The sequence below is a fragment of the Ictidomys tridecemlineatus genome, unplaced genomic scaffold (assembly GCF_052094955.1).
Source record: "Ictidomys tridecemlineatus isolate mIctTri1 unplaced genomic scaffold, mIctTri1.hap1 Scaffold_42, whole genome shotgun sequence".
In the NCBI taxonomy this organism is placed as follows: Eukaryota; Metazoa; Chordata; class Mammalia; order Rodentia; family Sciuridae; genus Ictidomys; species Ictidomys tridecemlineatus.
Window position 1 is genome coordinate 787,474 of NW_027522720.1, and position 20,575 is coordinate 808,048.

The following is a 20,575-nucleotide window of genomic DNA, read 5'->3' on the forward strand; positions in this document are numbered from 1 at the left end:
CTCTCAGCATATTATCTGTAGGTCCTCAGCTAACAGAAAAGGGGTTAGGCTTCCAGTTCAAGGAAGCAGATAATCTCCTCTTCTCCACTTTAAAAAAAGGTAGGAGGCTGAGACATGAGGATTGTGAGCTCAAAGTCAGCCTAAGCAAGGTGAGGTGCTTAGTAACTCAGTGGGACCTTGTCTCTAAATAAAATACAAAATAGAGCCCAGCACTGGCCAAGGAAACTTTTTGCAGAGGTAGAACTGCTCTCTATCTGGCCTGCATGATTCTGTAGCTGTCAGCCTCTTGAGGCATTAATCACTTGGGAAGTGGGGCTACTGTGATTGGAGAGCTGAATTTTTATTTTTTTATTTTTATTATTTTCTAATGAATTGAAATAGCCCCAGATGGCCAGTGATTACTTTCTGGGCAGGGCATTAGTTAAAGCATCTTCACTGCCTTTCTTCTCTGCCTTCCCATCTAGAGAGGGAGCTGGTGAGGGGAAGGGCTGGTGAGGGGAAGGTGACTTTCTACTTCTTCTATTTAAGGAAAAGATAGTTGTTCTTTTTCACTTCCCCCTCCCCCACTTAGCTTTTCATTTTTGCCACCTGGTTAACCTTGCACTTGGAATGTCTTCAGCCTCTCCCTTATATTTTGTTCCCCAAACCTCTGACCTCATCCTTTCAGCATCTGGAGGTCACCAACTTCTCTTTGAGGGTGCTGAATGGCCAAGAAGGAAGTCAGGGGGCTTTTGGGGGGGCTGATTAAAAACCTGGCTCATTGTGAATGCAGCTTTCTCCAGGGCTGAGGAGCTGTGGGTCCTGCTCAGTGTGATCACAGTTGTGAGAGTGCCCACCAACAAAACCCTATTCTTTGTTGCTCTTCAGAGAGAACTGAGTATTCCGTTTTTGAAAGTAGAAAACAAAGATAACTTCTTTGGATTGCCCCTAGGTGATTAGTTTTCTAGAAAAGAGGAAAAAATAGAAAAAAGTTACTCGTTTTTGCTAAGTTGGTTCATAGAATGCCAACACAGAATGTTCCACCACTCCCCCAGTCACAAGAAACAGGGATGCTTAAGTACTACCTGATGGTGAGGTGAAATTTCTGGTAAGATAATTGGCTAGGAATTTGTGTCTGGGGGGTCTGCCAGGGCCACCAAAGGATGTCCTATTTGTAGGACGTGCGAGGACATTCTGATAACTTTGGCCACAATTTACCCCTTCCTCTCAGGGTTATTTTGACAGATTTTAGATAAATAGTCTAAATGGAAGACAGCTTTTAATGAGTACTAACTAGTATTAAGCCCTTATATGAACTGACTCTTTTAATCATTTGGGGAACTTTTTATGGGCAGTCTAGTTACCATTCCCATTTCTTTGATGAAAAACAAATGAAGACTCAGAGAGTAAGAGGATCTGGTACAAATTCAACTAATTCCTTTGTGAGCCCAAAGTCTTAATTTCTTTGCCATTCTGCCTGCTCATCTTCCTGTATCATGTGTCCTTAGCTATTTGACCACAGTGCTGAATGCCTGGCCAACTTCATGGATAAGCTCCAAATTAAAGACAAGAAGCTCCCATTGGGCTTTACCTTCTCATTCACCTGCCACCAGAGTAAAGTAGATGAAGTAAGATGGGTTCTTCAGAAGACTTGCTGCATTGCTTCGCTTCTGGAGCTGGGAGGACTGGGAAGAACACCGTGGTGGCCATCTGTTGCTGTGGTGTCGGCAGTAGCACTGAGGGATTTTATAGCTAAGGATTCAGTATTTAGAGTTCTGGGCTCCAGGTGACTGTGCGTGTGTGGAGGTGTTGAGGGGTGAAAAAGTATCGGGGAGGTGGGTGCTCTTTGTTACTCTGCATTTCACACCTATTGCACAGTGTCCCAATCCCACTCAGGGCGACAGGAATGAAAAGCTAGGAACTCTTTTGATCCTGAGTGTTTTGATGAAAGGTCTTGGAAGAAGGTTGCTTCATGAGTTAATGATTCAAGGATATACATATCTTATTTTGGCAAGTCTAAAGTTTGCTCCTTCTATTTCTTAGAGGTAGTAAATCCTGAAGGAATCACTCATTTGATCTCCTTTTCTGAACCTGGGAGGATCCTGAGTTTCTTTTTCCTCCGCTAGTCAGGAGACAGTGTACAAATTCAATCATGACTTTAGCTGGGCATCAGAGAGCTGTACTAATGATGCCTGCCAAAATGTGGCCTGTGTTTAAATTGTAGAAAATCAATATTCATTCCTTAGTTTTTTTGTAGTAGAGTTTCCTGGTCTCATGGACCAAGGGCTTCAAGTCCAGTGGTGTGAAAGGCAAAACGTGGTGGCTCTGATCCGGAAGGCCATCCAGCAGAGAGGGGTGAGTGTGGATTGGTGGGACCTCAGGTGTGCAGGCCCTTTGGGATTCACCCTGAAGTCTGTGCTCAAACTCAGCCTGAGAAGCTTTTGTAGAGCTTAAGGGGAGGTATTCTTCTTCTCTGCTATTACACAGTAATTTTATATATGATCAGATGCCTTTGGGGTTTTGAGATTAACATGGTGGAAAGTAATCTTAGTCTTGGTGCAAGAAAAAACCTTCAGTCCTGAAGAAGACTTCATATCATTTCAAGTAAGGAAGTTGGCATAATGGTGACATGACAGTACAATGGGGCCGAGAGTGGACAAGATAAAGTTCTGTCATATGAGTGGGAGGGAGAGAGAGAAAAAGAAAAAGGGAGAGAGAAGGAAGAAGAGGGGAGGTGAGAGGGAGAAGAAAGAGAAGTAGAAGAAGCCAACAAGATTGACTTTTCTTAGTGCAGTAATGGCTACAAACTAGACCACAGGGCTGGTGTCAGGAAAATGGTTCTCCACAATGAGAACAAGCAGGGTGGGAGTGAGTTGCCCGATGTTCACCTGGGTGTGGATCTAGCTTTCCAGCTCGCACCTTCCTTGGCTCTGAGTTGGGTTAGTAAGCCTGTTGCACTTGAGCTGTGTGTCTTGCTGCTCTTTTTCCATCTTCACATCCTGTATCCATCCCTTATGTGATGGTGAAGGTCATAACCCTCCATTTCATTCATACAGGACTTTGATATTGACATTGTGGCTGTGGTGAATGACATGGTTGGGATCATGATGACTTGTGGTTATGATGACCAGACTGTGAGATTGGTCTCATTGTGGGTGAGTGAGCTCTGGGTATGAGAGCCGGATGTGCAGTTGGGGGAGTGGGATGAAAAGAAGGGAGTGACCTGTAGACTGGGTTATATTTGAAGATAACAATGTAGTTTCTTTGGAGGGCCAAGCCAAGGCTTGTGGAGCTGGGGGTAGTAGAGTTCTGGATCATAAATTGGGTAGTCCAGGAGTCTGCAGGAAGGGATCCTAATATGGAGCAGCCTTGGACAGTAGCGTGATAGGAAGATGGGGGCAGGGGAGGGATGCATAGGGAGGTGCTTGAGCAGTTCCTTGCTTTGGTCAGGCACTGGCAGCAATGCCTGCTACATGGAGGAAATGTGCCACATCGACATTGTGGAGGGCGACGAGGGGCGGATGTGTATCAACATGGAGTGGGGGGCCTTTGGGGACGATGGCATGCTCAATGACATCTGCACGGAGTTTGACCGAGAGATGGACCACTGAACCCTGGGAAGCAACTGTGAGTGGGCCTTTGGGGGGAGGGGTTGGGGGTGTGTGTTGGGAACTGAGGTTGGGGCTTCTCAGGGACAGGGCATTTGTTTTCAGGTCATCTCTATAGTCTTACTTTGTCCCCCAAAGTTTGCCAAGGTACCCACCAATTATGGGAACATTTGGGAATATAAATTGCTGAGAGGGCTCTAAAACCAGCGTGAGTGATAAACCCAATCATCCTTCAACACATTCACTTTGGAAGGCCATATCCTAGTTCTTAAAAGCCCCTTAGTAGCTCTCAACCACTGCACCCCACAAAGGACCAGGCTATATCATATCGCTGCTCACTGCCAACCCACAGAGTCCCAGGGCCTCCTGCTTCAGTTGCAGACTGATTAAGGCTTATGGAAAGGCTGGCTTCTCAGAAGCCTTTTTGGGCTCCACCCCTGGTCTGTGGCCCAACCATAATCTCGAAGTAGATCGGATAAAAGGCCCCAGCAGTTTGTGACCTGAATCTTCTACACTCCAGCCAGGTCAGAGTTGGTTTTATGTTATTTTTGACTCTTACACAACCTTATTTCATTCTCACGTTTGCCAAATGTCTCTGAAGATGTTGAGACTGGATTGCTACAAGCACTAAACATAGTTACAAAACATTTTGAGCAATGCAGCATCTCTATGGTCTTCTTGGTGTTGGGGCTGTTTTGGGAAGTCTTTTCGCACAGATCTCTATTTAGAAAGGAAAACTAGCCCTATATACCAGGTCAGTGGTGGGCAGCCTTTTGCTTTACTGGGGAGTCCTTTCTTCCTCAAAGCTTGGTTTCATTAAGTCATAAGCTTTTTTTTTTTTACGTGTTGAAATGTGAGTCCATTTACCTGAACCTAGGAACATACCAGTTGTGTCTGCCATAGGTGGCCAGAGGTTTATGAGCTGAGAAGTCACTCACTCAATGCCTGCCTCCATTAATGAGACATGCCCATGTCATTCCAAAGAGCCCTGTACCCTTTGAAGTATCAAAAGACAAAATTCCCCACCAGGTCTTGACAGCATATTCCTGGTTTATCCATTAAAAAAAAAGATTGGGAAGTCATCTTTCAAATTGTCAGCTGAGGTAGCCCCAAAATCATGAGCGATGACATCACACTGTAGAGACCCGCTTGCCCTGGGGGTGTTTCCCTTAGCTTCTATACAACCAACTTCACATGTGAAGATGTGGAATCCTCACTGTTGAAGCCAGGTTACTCCCAAGGCAGGTGCCCATGTTGGTGCTTTGACATTTTCAATGTGCCTTGTGCTCGGAACAAATGCTGCCACCTGTCCCTTAGCTCCAATGCTTTCCAACTTGGCCTAAGTTGTCTCTTTGTAGGTAATGTCCAAGTCCCTTCCACACCCCTGCTCTGGGCCTCCTTGTCACTGAAGCCAGTCCTAGACAGTACCAGTAGCCCTAGGAGCCTCCTCTCTCTAAGACCCAGAGGCTTTCTGAGAGACAAATGGGTCTTCTTTGCCCAAAAGAGATTGAGTTTCCTCTGCCACATAGTCGTTGCTGGAAAGACTTCTAAAGAAAACAGTGTCACCTAGTGCTGCAAAATTAAATTACCAAACTACCTCAGGTTGGGAGCTGATCTCTGCCTTTCTAAAACATGTTTCTTCTATCACCAGCCTGCTCCGAAACTTCCATTGTGTTTACCCCGAGACTCTTTGAGAGCTGTTCTAATTTGGTCTTGTAATCTTGCCTCACTATCTTCCTGCCCCAACTTGTCTCCCCACCCGACCATTTTCTCAGGAATCCACAAATTGCCTTAAAGAGGCTTGTGCCTATGTTTAATCAGGTTGAATTTTTTTCCTCTTGAAAAAAAATATTGGGTCTCTACGTGAGATTCTATTTCAAAGAAGCTTTTTTTTTTTTTTGAGAGAATAAATTTTAAAAAACATTCTCCTACACAAAATTAAATTACCTAAAATTCAGTCTGTCCAGAATGTTCTATACACTTGGTTGTTTCATCTGTTTAAGTCCTGTTTTTTCCCATTGTTCAAGACTCACCAGCCTGAGGGTCAATCCTAATCCCGCAGTTCCTGCAGCCCCCCAGCTGTCAGGTCGACACACACCTGAAAAAGTTAATCCTTAATCATACTGTCCTCTAAAGCATGCTGAATCTCACATATTTGTGTCTTGCCTCCCTAGGAAAGTTGTGCATTCATGGACGGTGGGGGGGTATTATTGCTTTGGTCTGTATTTCCCTGCAGGTTTGAGAAGATGATCAGTGGGATGTACATGGGGGAGCTGGTAAGGCTCATCCTGGTGAAGATGGCCAAGGAAGAGCTGCTGTTCCAGGGGAAGCTCAGCCCAGAACTGCTCACCACAGGCAGCTTTGAAACCAAAGATGTCTCAGATATTGAAGAGTAAGTTTCTGGTCCCAATGCCTCTCCCCATAACCGAGTGTCTGGTTATGGGGAGAGGCATTTGGAGAACATGGATGAGGCATTGGCTTTTGACTCTTTGAGCAGGAGGTCCACATGATTGCCTTTTTTTTGGGGGGGGTGATACTGGGGATTGAACTCAGGGGTGCTTAACCACTGAGCCACATCCCTAGTTCTTTTTAAAATATTTTGTTTAGAGATAAGGTCTCGCTGAGTTGCTTAGAGCCTCACTAAGTTGCTCAGGCTGGGTTTGAAATCATGATCCTTCTGCCTCAGGCTCTCAAGCTGCTGGGATTATAGGCATTTTCCATGTCACCTGGCCACAATAGGGTCTTGAAGGTTACCCATGGTGGGTCTGTGAATTCACTCTACTTACTTGTCTGTGCTCCTGTGGATTTTGAGGGTGATGCTAATGAAGTGACTCAGGGTTCTAGAAACAGTTGGCCTGCGCATGCAGGGACTTGGGCTGTTGCCCTGGGTTAAATCCTGGAGGCATTAACGGGGGCACCTTAACACTTGTTTGCATCTATCTCCTTGTTCTTCTCCTGAATCTCTGACATGTCTTTTCTTATCAGCAGTTCTCAAAAGGGACTACCCTGAGCCCTACTTCAAAACAGAAAAATAGGTGCTTGGATGCCCACAGATATATTTACCCACTCATAGTCCAGCCCGGGGGTGGGAGTGAGGATGGCCCATAGTATCCTGATAGCTGGGGCTAGTTTTTCATTCTTGCTATTTCCTCATGTGAATAGAGGGGGTCCTATTAGTTGAGGAACCAGGTAGAGAGAGGAGGTGATTTCAGTGCCAAAAGGAGCAGTGAAAGCATTCCAAGGACTTTGTTCTGAGTAGAACCTTTAAACAGTGGCTAAACTTGCTACACCCCAAGGGGATGATAGTACTCAATCTAGTGAGGCATTTGGCTCCCCTGAGAAGGGCACTTATGGTGTCAAATCACCTACCTTTTCCCACCATCTTCAGACACAGACAAACTCTGGCTGCTTTAGAGAGAACAGATGGGCAGCACAGCTGGCACATGTTTAGAGGTGACTGTTTATAGAGGCAGAGATTCTGTCTGTTTACCCTAAGACAAGTAAATGGCAAATGAAAAGAGTGCAGAAGGTCCATGAACCAGGTCTTATCTTCATATTAGCACACAGAAAAGAAATACTGGTTTTACTTATTGGGGGAAAAATGAGCCAGGTTAGCACTGTATGTGAGTGTGTGAGTGAGTGTGTGTGTGTGTGTGTGAGAGAGAGAGAGAGAGAGAGAGAGAGAGAGAGAGAGAGAGAGAGAGAGAGAGAGAGAGAGAGTGTGTGTGTGTGTGTGTGTGTGTATGTGATGTCTGGGAAAGATACCTCAAGGTGGCGATGTTGCATTGTATTCCCTCCTTGTTGTCCCCACCCTGCTCACAAACAGGTAGCAAGGTCATAAGAGAAATTGTGTCCTCACTGATAGATGGGGTTTGCTGGAGCTGATGGGCTTCCTTGCCAACCCACACCCTCCTCCTGTTGGCCACAGTGGGTCAGACAAGTGCACACACACTATCTTTCTCATTCCCAGCGATAAGGATGGCATCCGGAAGGCCTACCAGGTGATGGTGTGGCTGGGTCTGAATCCATTGCAGGAGGACTGTGTGGCCACTCAAGGGATCTGCCAGATTGTGTCCACACGCTCAACCAACCTGTGTGCAGCCACCCTGGCTGCTGTGCTGCAGCATATCAAGGAGAGCAAGGGTGAGGATAGGGTGCGCTCCACCTTTGGGATTGATGGCTCCGTCTACAAGAAACACCTTCAGTGAGTCAGCATGTTGGGCCCAGGAGTGAAGGAGGTCCCAGAGTACCTGGGACCTGGTGACTCCATTGGGCAGCTCTGTTTTTCATCCCAAGGTGTCGGGGGTCTTTGTAGAATTATAGTTCCCAATGGAGCAAGTGGCTACTGGAGGATGTCATTCCTGGTGTGGGTGGAGGTGATTTCTGAAGGCTGATGATGACTCAGAGCTCCCCTGCATGCTGGGTACTCTTCTTGGCCACCCTCTTCTTTATAAGACAGAGTTTCATTCTTTACTCTTATGATTCTTGGTGGTTCTTATATGTGCTATGTATTCTGCCAGGGACCACCTCAGTCCTGGGGGTTACCAGTCTCTGATTTGGGTATTGAATTGATGCCATGCTGCATGTTTTGATCCCTTGGGTTATATATATCCAGATATTCAAGTTTCAGTTGGGACCTGGAAGATGCCTCTTGTTGCACTCATTTAATTTCTCCTAACATGAGTGCCAGGTCAATATGGCATAATTAACTGAGCTGGTCACTGTGGAAGGTCTCAGCTCTGAGGTCCCCTAATCTCCTAGCTCAGTGCCTCCCAAACTTTAGTTAATGTGCACATGAATCACATGGGGATCTTAAGAGGCAGATTCTGGTTCAGAAGGTCTGAGGTGAGCCTGAGATTCTGCATCTCACAGCCTCCAATGAGGCAGTTGGCTCATGGACCACACTTGGAGTACCAGAGCGATACCTCAAAGCAGTCATCACCTGGAGAGTTTCTTGCCAAACATAACATGTTATCTTTAGCTATTCAGATACCTTGAGATGGTTGGAAGAAATTGGCAAAAGAGAGGTGAGAGTGCAGAAGAAGTTACATCTTCAAATAAAATGAGTTATGGAACATGAAAAATGGGTAATGTTAGAGCCACCTGATTCTATTAGACTGCAGAGGCTGATTGCAATCTCCTGGGCAGAGGAGATTTTTTGTGACTGCACATAGGGAACAGTGTTTTGCAAGAAGTGTCCTTTCCTTTCAGTGGGGGATAAACCCCACCAGGGCGGTCATCTGAGGTTTTATACAGGGATTCCTAACATGGGAAAATGTGGAGGGAGAAGGCTGAGGGCAGCCTCTGCTCTTTCAGGCCCAACTTTTGGGCTGAAGCAGTGAGCCATTGTGCAACCATTTATACCACTGACCTTAACTGTGGACACCTGTCTCTTATCTCACCTGGGCGGCTACAGTTTTGCCAAGCGTCTTCACAAGGCTGTAAGTCGGCTGTTGCCTGACTGTGTCATTCACTTCCTCGGCTCTGAGGGTGGCAGCAGCAAAGGGGCAGCCATGGTGACTGCGATGGCTTACCGACTGGCTGATCAACAAAGAGCCCACCAGAAGACACTGGAGCCTCTAAAACTGAGCCATGAGCAGTTGCTGGAGGTCAAGAGGAGGATGGAGCTTCAAATGGAGTGAGGTATGAACAAGGAGACACACTCCATCTCCCCTGTGAAGATGCTGCCCACCTACGTGTGTGATACCCCCGATGGCATAGGTATGCAGCAGAGATGCTCTCCTGGCAGGCCTTTGTCCTAGCATCGATGATTGGGGAGGTCCGTTAGCATTAGCCTTGGACTTTTGAACTGCCACCTGTTTTTGAAGCTATATTACTATAATACTAGAGTCAACCAGACATACCTCAGCTAAAATCAAACAGTACTTACTGGTACCTACTATGTATCAACACACTTAATGCCTATTAATTCCTTTAATATTTGTTAGCTATTAAAGATTAGTAGTTACTTTTGTGTATTAACCAACTGCTGTATGTGGCAAAAAACAGAGGCCTGAGAAGTTAAGAAACTTGCCCAAGTTCACGCTACTAGCAAAAGTCAGAGCTGGGATTCAAATCCAGGAATTTAGGTACCAGAGCCCCTGCTCACAACCATCACTTGGTCCGGGTACTGTACTACCTGGGCCAGGTTTGGCTTATGCCTGTTTTTGTGAATAAAGTTTTACCAGCACACAGCTATGCCCATTGGTCTGTACAGCATTCATGACTGATTTGCACTACCCTGGAAGAGTTGAGTGTTTGCAGTGAGACTATGTGGTCCATGAAGCTTAAAATGTTTCCTGTCTGTCCCTTTACAGAAAAACATCACTATAAACCCTCTTGTGGGTCTTGTAACCTAATAAATCAAGGTCTTTTCCCAAATAAGAGAAAATGATTGCTGAGCAGGCCAATGTAGCAGTTAGTATAGATTCCAGAGACTAGGGTTTGATCCTTCTCCCCTTTTCTACTGATGTGATTCTACATAAGTAATGTTGTCCATCTCAGCCAGATTTTGATCATCCATAAGAAAGGAATGAACTGTATCCCTTAGGATGGCCTAAGTGTTGGATGGGGACTGTGTGTGAGGCTTGTGGCACACTGAAATTGCCTAATGGTGGAAGTTTTTCTCATTTTAAAAGATTTTCCTTCTAATTCTTTTAAAGAATTACACTCTCTTTTTCTTTCTCTAGTCTGGAATCTAACCTAAGGTGGTATTTGATTTGGCACAAATAGCATATTTAGATAGTTTTAAATGTACTCTATCAGCATCCCCAGAGCTCTGCAGTGCTCACTTTGACTTCTGGGCCCCCAGCATGTGGACTCATTTGAGAGTCACTAAGGAGCCAGCAGAGATCTCATCCTGGGGCATCTTTTTTCTTCATCATTAAATAGAGCTCACACTCCATCACCCCCTGAGGCTGCTGAAGCTGTAGAGTGGGCCCTGTCAGGGGAAGGTACATAAACTGTCACTCTTTGTCACCCCAGCTCATTACCTCCTTGGATTTGTTTTCCAGAGAAAGGGGACTTCTCGGCCTTGGACCTTGTAGGAACCAATTTCCAGGTCCTGCTAGTGCGTGTGTGAAATGGGAAGCAGTGAGGAGTAGAGATGCACAACAAGATCTAATCCATCCCACGGGAGGTCATGCATGGCACAGGCGAGGAGATGAGCAGCATGGAGCCTCCAGGAGGGCCCAGGAAGCTTCTTGCTTTCAATGACAGCACTTTCCTTGTTCACCCATGGACCTGGAGAAGGTTGGTGCGCCCCAGGCCCAGGCTGCTCTCTGGGTTTGTGCCTGAGCTTTCATTTCTTCTGGATAGAAACCTTGAGCTCCTACTGAGGTCTTGTTGGGGCTAGCCCATCTAGGCCAGGGCCTCTTTCTTAGTGCTCCAACTTCTCCCCACAGCTCTTTGACCACATCATCCAATGCATCACTAACTTTCTGGAGCACATGGGCATGAAGGGTGTGTCTCTGCCTCTGGGTTTCAACTTCTCCTTCCCCTGCCAGCAGAACAGCTTGGATGAGGTAACAGTGCCTTCCCACAGGGCTCTCCTATGGGCTTTATTGACCTTAATGAGTGAAAGAAGGGCACTAGTGACCCTTGGGGAGTAAGGGCCCATTGATAAGAATAAGTTGGTTGAGGCTGGTGAAGGTTAAATGGGTTAGTTAGGATCCAACTTTCTTTGGAAGAATGATGATGGTGATGCTAAAACAAAACATGAAACTCACATATTTTAAGCACTTATTTGTATGCCACATTATACATTTAGCTTCCCATGTGCATTATCTCATTCAATCCTCACAGCAACCATCTATGTTAAGTGTTCATATGCCTAATTTTCAGTAAAGAAGATAAGGTCTACTTAGGTACTTGGTGCCTTGCTCCAGGTCATCTAGCTTGGGAGTAGCCAAGCCACTATTTGAATTCTGTTTTTCTGATGTCTTGAGCCCATGAGCTCAAATTCTCTCTCCTGCTCCTGAGGCTTTACAGGCTCAGGCATTTTTATTTTGTCTCCTGTAAATGTGGATGCTCTGGTCTTTCTAGACTCACTTTTGCCTCTCATTCCTGTTCAACTTGCCTTGGATGAATGAAAGAGGAATTGAAGATCTGGTGTTCCCAGATGTTCTGGATAAGAGTACATAAAGAGATGGAGGACAGCTGAGTAGGCAATGCTGGGATCTGGGCTGATGGCTTCGATATTAGAGTATTTTTATTTGAACAGTGGTTCCTCTCTGACATAGCCAGTCATGTAGAAACTTGCATGCATGCTGCAGGGTTATGGTGCTGTGGATGCAGTTTCCAGGTGCAAAAGGCATGGTTCCTGCCTTAGATGCTTCCAAACTGGGCTGTTGAAGCAAGCTCAGGAAAGTAAGAGCTGCTGTTTGGACCATGGCAATGGGATACTACAGCTCTGAAGACGCAGTGAGGTGATAATCTGAGTGCAGTCCTGGAGGAGATGAGGAGTACTTGGAGCAAATTAGAAGAATGACTTGATGGGGAGAGGTTTTATTTATTTATTCTTAAATTTTTGAGAATTATAATATCTATATTATATAGAAAAGAAGAAAAAATGATTAATAGAAAAGTAAAAATAACATTCCAACAAGGTCCTTCCAGACTTTTCCTACAAATTTTTATTTTATTTTATTTTAAACAGACACTATCTTTTCATACCATGTATTTATATATTGTATTGGGTATGATAACTGTTTTTATCTGAGTAGAAGTAGTTTATCTGAATAGAACAGTCATCCTGCTGGATCTTAATCTGTATGTTCCAATTTTCTGTAAAGAGCACATGTTATGTCTAGGATCATAAAAATGAACAGCAAACAAAGGGAAAGACGATTCTATCTGTTAGCTGATGAGGTCATCCTGATGATGAGGTATTAGCAGGTGCTCAGGAGGCCTGAGGGCCTCTGGCTGTACTTACTCGCCACTGGCCTTGGGCAAGTCTCCCCAGCTGTTGGGGCCTGTTGGTGTCTTTTTATAAGGATTACCTGAAGTGATATTACTTGGACATTCTATAAATTTTAACGCGTCAAACTTTTGCCAGAGATATGAAGCTAATGTGCAGATGAGAGAGATGGGTGGAGGTGAGCACACCCTTGTCTGGATGTGAGTGTGTAAACCAAGGCTCCACAGGAATGCGCTTTGTTCTTCTGAGTCTCTTGGGATCTGATCATGGTGTGACACATCCAGGTGGATGAGATGCCAAGGTGATGGGCATGAACCACCAAGCAAGGCCTGGGGACACCATGCAAGTGGGAGGTAGTGAGCACACAGTCCACTGATGGGTCCAGCCTCTTGGGAAATGGATCTGGGACTGCTGACACTGGTTCCTGGTGTTCGGCAGCACAGAGGGCTCCAGTGAACAAAGATTTCTCCCACGTGCAAAGCCACCGGGCATTTACTTCCAGATGGCCCTGTGACATGGTCAAGGGCCACATTAAAGATGGGCCCACAGAGGACTCTGAGAAGCCTTAGAGAGCTTTCTCACTAAGAAATGTGAGGCCTAGACACTTCCCCAGCTGTGTCCAGGTACTCGTTCACTGGATACAGAAGTATGAAAAATTAAGAGATGTACTGACCCTTCTGATTTAAGTGAAGGACAGGTACAGGGCAAAACTGCTTTGCCCAGTAAAGGAAACATGTACTGGGACATTTGCACAGTGCTTATGAGCCATTAATTGGAGTCAGCAGGTCTGGAGGTGAGTCCTGCTTTTAGCTTCAAACTAGGCCTAGGCAAGTCACCTGGGTGCCTGGGTTACCTGTAAAAGGTGGGTGTGATCATAATAAATGTTCTCCAAAGATGGCTGTGGGGATTAAATGGTGTAGCATATATCATGCACCAGCATTGGTGTACAGAAAGTACTCAGTAAATCCAAGCAGCAACCTTAGGAACAACCTTAGATTGAGGATCACTGGTAGGTGAGATGGCTAGTTACTCCAGGGAATCTGTCTAGTTTAAAAGATTGAGAGCCCAGAAATGACCCAGCAGCCCTTCTCTGAGGTCTTCTCTGTGCTTTTTAGAGTATCCTCCTTAAGTGGACCAAAGGCTTCAAGGCATCTGGATGCGAGGGTGAGAACATGGTCACCCTGCTGAAGGAAGTGATCCACAGGCGAGAGGTAAAGGAGACCCCATGCATTGATTCCTTGATGCTTGAAGTGATCTGTGAGGGCCAACATTGAGTGCAGTTGCTTTGGCTGGCAGGAAAATTGATGTAATCACTCAGCTCAGCAATGGTTGAGTGTCCACTGTGCATAAAGCTCTGTTCTGGGTGTGGGGATTCAGGAATGACAGCAAAACAAAACAAAACAAAACAAAAAAGAACGTTTGTTCTCAAACATAAACCCATAATCCAATGGCAACTGTTATTAAGGGCTAAGATAAATGAAGTTGGACAAGGAGAGCAGATAAAGTGAGCAGGGAAGTGGCAATCTTAATAGCAGCACAATAAGGAAGTCTTCATGCAAGCCTTGAGCGAGCCTAGCATGAAATAAGGAGTGAGTCACAGCATTTGAGATGTATTTTATATACGTGTAAGTGTCCTTGCAAATGTCTGAAGGGAGAATGTTGGGGTTCACTTGTGGACTAGGCATCTGCTTCTGCCTTCTTAGGAGTTTGACCTGGACGTGGTGGCTATGGTTAATGACACAGTTGGAACTATGATGACCTGTGGCTATGAAGACCCTCACTGTGAGGTTGGCCTCATTGTTGGTAACATTATCAACCATCCTCCCCACAGGGGTGGGGGGTACAGCCTTGGATGGGTGGGAGGCTGGAGCTGAGTGAGACCTGGTGTCCCTGTGATTGGCAGGCATGGGTAGCAACGCCTGCTACATGGAGGAGATGTGAAACATGGAGCTGGTGGATGGAGAAGAGGGGCAGATGTGCGTCAACATAGAGTTGGGGGGGCTTTAGGGCAATGGATGCCTGGACAACTTCGGCACGGAATTTGACAAGGCTGTGGATGATCTTTCGCTCAACCTGGGCAAACAGAGGTAGGCACCCAACTAGGTGAGGGCCTTGTATTCCAGAACTGGACAGCAATAAGTTATCGGAGACTCCACCATAGCATTTGCAAGGAAGCTTATTATCTTGAGATGACAATGGGTTTCTTAGAAAGTTCTGAGTTAGTAAACATGAGGAAGCTGCTTCCACCTCGAGGCTCGGGAAAGCGGAGGTGGGGGTGGGATCAAAACCTAGGGCTGAGTCTGTGAGGGAAAAATGATGAGTGGACCACTGCTGCTGCCAGGGTAAAACAGCATTGCTGGGGCACCCACACAGGAGCAAATCCTTTCTTCCTCCCCCAGCCATCCAGCATCAAGTACCCTCTCTTGCCAGAACTGCTCAAGGGCTAGCATCACAAAGTTCCATGAGTGGTGGTGGTGATGGTGGTCGGGTGAGGGGAGGGTGTGAGCAGACAGCACATGCTCAGTTTTGCTGAAGGTGGAGGATCAGTGTGAGAGGACACTAGGAATCCTGCTCAAGTGAATTAAGTGGCATTCCTTTCCTGCCATGCTGTCCTCCACTTTCCGTTCTGTCTCAACACATCACACCACCTTCCTATTTAACCTCCATGAATTACAAGTTTGAGAAGTTGATCAGTGGCATGTACTTGGGCGAGATTGTCCGTAACATCCTTATCGATTTCACCAAGCGTGGGCTGCTCTTCTGCGGCCGCATCTCAGAGCAGCTCAAGACAAGGGGAATCTTTGAAACAAAGTTCTTGTCTCAGATTGAGAGGTAAGAGTTGATTTAGGGTTTGGAGGAGGATGCGGTCATGTCCTATGTATTTCTCATGGACAGACAAGCTGAAGGATTTCACAGCTCAAGTGAGATCAGAGCAGGGCTCACACAAGTCAGTCTAGTGGCTCACACATGAAAGATGGTGCTGAGCATGGCATGGGGACATGAACAGGGATATTGTTGTATATTTAGGTCAAATAGAACAAGAAAGATACCCCATTATAGGATGTAAATTAAAATGTGCAGAGGAAAATAATGTGATGAAGCATCCATGCTTGGCTTGGGGATTCTTCTTCACTGCTGGCTGCAACAATCAGGCAATGAGGATTGATTAAAGAGGACAGGCTTCACTCTATCAAGGACTAAGTAAACATCAGGCAGGGCAGAATCATGCTATGCTGTGTCTTGTTAGACTGAAGCCTCTGTCCTCTGGTCTAATGGCAGAAAACTCTGTTCCAAATTAGAATGGTGAATTTCAGAGCCCTTAAAAAATTAATGCTATGGTTACTCTCAAAGCATAGACCAGGAACTGGGTAACTGACCTGAGTGGGCCCCAAGGGCATCTGCACCAGTGAACAGAGTCTGCTCAGTTGATGGGTGAGGAGATGATTCTAGGTCTCTAAAATAGTTTTCTTTATAAAATAGGGTTTATTTTCTCACTACAATTTTATGTGCATCTATTTCATAAAAAGGACACAAGCAGAATGCAGACTACCCAGTGTGGGGAATGGAAATCAAGCAGGAGTGTAATGCTAGTGAGTTAATGCTTTTCCTGAAGACCCAGGGACAGCAATGAGAGAAGGGACATAAACATGTTCTACAGCTAGAAATGCCACATGCCAGCATGGCCACTGTCTTTATTATTTCCAAATGAGTAGACAATGAAGTTCCTTTGGTTTTGGATATGTTTTGTAGTGACAGTGTTCTACCTTCCCTGCACAAAGTAGAATGAGGACCTTCTTTTAAAATTTCCTGTCACTCTCAGGATAAAAGAGCCAACCAGAGAGGGGTCTCCAGCCCTCTCTGCTCTTGACTGACCACTCACCGTCTCCCTTCCACCCCAGAGACTGCCTGGCCCTGCTGCAAGTCCGTGCCATCCTGCACCACTTGGGCCTCGAGAGCACCTGTGACGACAGCATCATCGTCAAGGAGGTGTGCACCGTGGTGGCATGGCGGGCAGCCCAGCTCTGTCGTTCAGGCATGGCTGTCTTTGTGGACAAGATACAGGAAAACCGTGGGCTGGACACCCTCAAAGTCACAGTGGGTGTGGATGGGACCCTCTACATCCTCAGTGAGTTCCTGACCCCAGACCTTTATCGCTTTGTCTTTGTCCCCATTCCCCTTTTAACTTTATAGAAAATTATTATTAAATAGTTGTTTTTAATGTTTGTAATTTGGAGATCAGTAATCAGAACCAGAATCAAGCCTGTGTTCAGTATTGGACATGTGTTGCCCCCCACCCCGCCCTGCAATTGCACCCTCTCCCTACTCTGCTAGAAATAAGGGCTGCCCCAACTCAGTCTCTTGCTTTTTTTTCCCCGAGTCTCTATGTTACACATCTATATTGTTTAGTAAACATATACTAGAAATTGAGCATGATTTTTGAACTTGCCATGAATAGAATCACATGGCTTCTTCTGTGACTGGCTTTTCTCACACAGCATTTATGGTTTGTTTATTTATTTTGGAGATGGGGTCTTGCTATGTTGTCCAGGGTCTCAAACTGCTGGGTCTTGAGCAATACTCCTGCCTCAGCCTCCCAAGTGTGTACTATGTGGATTATTTCTAGATTTTGACTCATATTACAAACAGTGCTGCTGTGAATGTTCTAGCAAACATGCTGGAACTCAAGCAAGATTCTCCCCCTATGATCTAGTCAGGGAATTGGCAATCAATAGCCATGATTGCTCATGTAACTCAAGTTTTATTGGAAGAGAGTGGCACTCATGTGTTTATGTGCTGTCGATGGCCGCTTTCATACTACCCATGAGGAGTAGACACAGACAGACCCTATGGCCTGTGACACTGAAAGGGATTGCTGCCTGGCCCTTTGCTGTGCCCTCAATATGGAAATATCAAGTTCCCCTTTCTTTCAACTGTATTCCTTGTTTCCCTTGTCTTCTCCTTTCTCCCTTCTTATTACCATTTTGCTTCTGTCTTCTCTCACTTGTCTATTTGTATAATTTATTTTGAAGTGAGGAAGTAGCCCATATACTCTCTTCTGAAAGCCTTTAAGCTAAAAGCTAAAGGAGTAGAGCAGTGCCCAGCCTGCACAGTACCCGCGGGGTGAAGTGAGGGTGGAGAATCCTGGATTAAACTGTGACCACCTCTCCCACAAATACATTTGTGTATTTTTTTCCTAAATCAAAATGTTTATATCAACATTTTTATTTATAAACATAGTTTCAATATATTTGGACAGTATTATACACTATCTACATAGCAGCTACTTGATTTTTTTCAATTTTTATTTTAATTTATACAGGACAGTAGAATGCAATTTGATACATCACACATAGTTGGAGCATAATTTTTCATCCTTCTGGATGCACATGATGTAGAATCCCACTGGTTTTATAGTTATATATGTACATAGAGTAGTAATGTCTGATTCATTCTACTATTCTTTCTGTCCCCATAACCAACCCCCTTATTGTGAATTAGCATGCACATATCAGAAAAATCACCAGCCTTTGGTTTTTTGGGATTGACTTATTTTGCTTAGCTTATTCTCCAGCGCCATCCATTTACAAGCAAATACCATCATTTATCTTTAAGACTGAGTAATATTCATATATGTATATGTATTTTCTTAATATCAATCACATTTTTTTATTCATTCATCAATTGAAGGGCACCTAGGTTGGTTCCATAGTTTAGCTATTATGATATAATGAGTTGAGCTGTCACCACATTTATTTTAATGACCTAAGAGGCTCTTTGAGTCTGCACTATTAGTGAAAAGAGGGGGAGGGACCTCCAAAAATCCACGTCCCTCTCCTCAGTGATAAGTCTCATTGTAAAAATAGGAGTCTTGGCTCCAGATGAGGGTTGGGAAAGGGACTTTTATTCAGCTTTCTCTTCCTGTCAAAAAATACATGTGATAATCAACTTATAAAGAGGAAAGGGTTATTTTGGCTCACAGTTTCAGAAGTTTCAGTCCAAGACTGGTTGGCCCTGCTGCTTTGGAGCCTGTGGAAAAGTAGCACATGATGGCAGGAGTGTGTGTGGAGCCAAACTGCTCACCTTGTGACTGGAAAGTGGAAAAGAAAGAAAAAGGAAGACCAGAGTCCCACAATTCCCTCCAAGGGCATAGCCCCAGTGACCTAAAAACCTCCCACCTCTTACATGAGGGACATTTAGATCCAAACTGTAGCAGGGATGGAAACCTAGCTCCTGACCCTGGGACTGGGCATCCTAAGCTTCACAGATGAGAGGGCATCCTGACCATCTTGGATTGGGATGGGTTGGATGGTGACTGTCTCTTTTTCCAGTCCCATAGGAAGATGATCTGTGATCTCTGTAATGTCCTAACAGAAACCCTATACATCTGCCCCTCTTGCCTTCAGTGGCATTTTGGAGTCAGTGTAGGTCTGATGTGAAGTAATAACCCTTGGAATATATAGAAACCACATGCACAGGATTTGGTCCTCCCCTGCAGAGGAGGTTACACACTTCTGCAAGACTCATAGGTGGCTCACAGGACTGTTGAACTTCTTTCACTGATTCATTTTAAGAGCACAGTTCACCAGAATTCCAAGGCATTTTTTCTAGAGTGAAATCTTAGCTCCCTTGAGCTAAGAGCTAAATGGGTACACTGTGATATTGAACTTGGACAGAGTATTAGCATCTCCCAGGCTTAATTTTCTGGTACAAATAAATAGACCCACAGTGTAGCTGTTGTGCTCCTCCTCTTAATTACTTGTGTGTTGCCAACATTACTTCTCACCTCTGAGCACACAAATCTGTCATTATTAAAGTGCTTTGTTCTTTTGTCTTTCTCTCCCTTTTTCCAGTTTTGCCAAAATCATGCATGAGACTGTGAAGGACCTGGCCCCTAAATGTGAAGTGTCCTTCCTGGAGTCAGAGGACGGCAGCAGGAAGGGGGCCGCGCTCATCACTGCCGTGTCCTGTCGCACCCGTGAGGCTTGTCAGCGATAGAACCCCCGAATTCGGAAGGGACTTCTCTGCTTCCCCCTATTCCCTGTTTTAAATTATAAGGAGTCATCTTTTTGTGTTAGAAACACAGTCCCCTCAGCTTTTCCTTGGCAGAGAGGACCCTGTTGGATTGGGATTTTTTTTTACATTAACTGTAAAGTTTCGTGCCCAAGTCTTGGCCTTCCTGAGATACAGAAGCCAGGACTGTTCATACTGGTCACAACCATTCCCATTGGTTCTCAAACAACTTAAAAAAATAATAATAATCCTTAGCACCCCTCCCTCCTCCTGGAATTCCACATCTCTGTGGAAAATTGCTTGACAATAACTGAGAAAGGAAAAAGATCAAGGCTAAGAGAATAATAGAGCCAATGATAAGGGAAAAATTTAAATTAGTTTCTATTGTTTTAAACAAAGTGTTGAGACCATGGGAGTATAAGTTGGTAAATTGGTCAAAGTATAAATTGGTAGAACCTGTTCAGTGGGGAAATAGGTGATATATATATGTTTTACATAATTTTCCAGAAATTTGTGCTAAGGAAATACACATTGGGAACTAAGGTTTTGACTATTATATGGTTTATAATAGCTAAAAATAAACTGTTTGGCTCACCCTGTTTCAGGGTCCAGATAGTAAAAACTTGTCTCTAGTTTTTTCAAACATTATAATTCAGTGATGTGATTAAACAGGTGATGGAAAATGGAGAAGCCAGATACTACAGAGAAGCAACCCAGAAATTATGACATCAAGAAAAGTTGCTTCTGAGTAGCTCAGTGGTAGAGCGCTTGCCTACCTAGCATATGTGAGGCATTGGGTTTGATTCTCAGCACTGCATAGAAACAAATAAAAAATAAAGATCCATTGACAACTTAAAAAAAAGCTTCTTCTGGAAGATTGCAAGTTCAAAGGCAGCCTCAACAATTTAGCAAGTCCCTGAATAACTCAGTGAGACCCTGTCTCTAAATAAAATACAAAAAGGACTGCAGATATGGTTCAGTGGTTAAGCACCCCTGGATGTAATCCCTGAAACCAAAAAAAAAAAAAAAAAAAAGGAAAAGGTGCTTCTATCCTGCTGCC

General features: G+C 44.9%; 1 pseudogene; it reads left to right on the forward strand.

Moving 5' to 3' along the window:
- The first annotated feature begins 1,508 nt into the window (after positions 1-1,508).
- Positions 1,509-20,348, forward strand: LOC120891881 (hexokinase-2-like; annotated as a pseudogene).
- Positions 20,349-20,575: the final 227 nt, after the last annotated feature.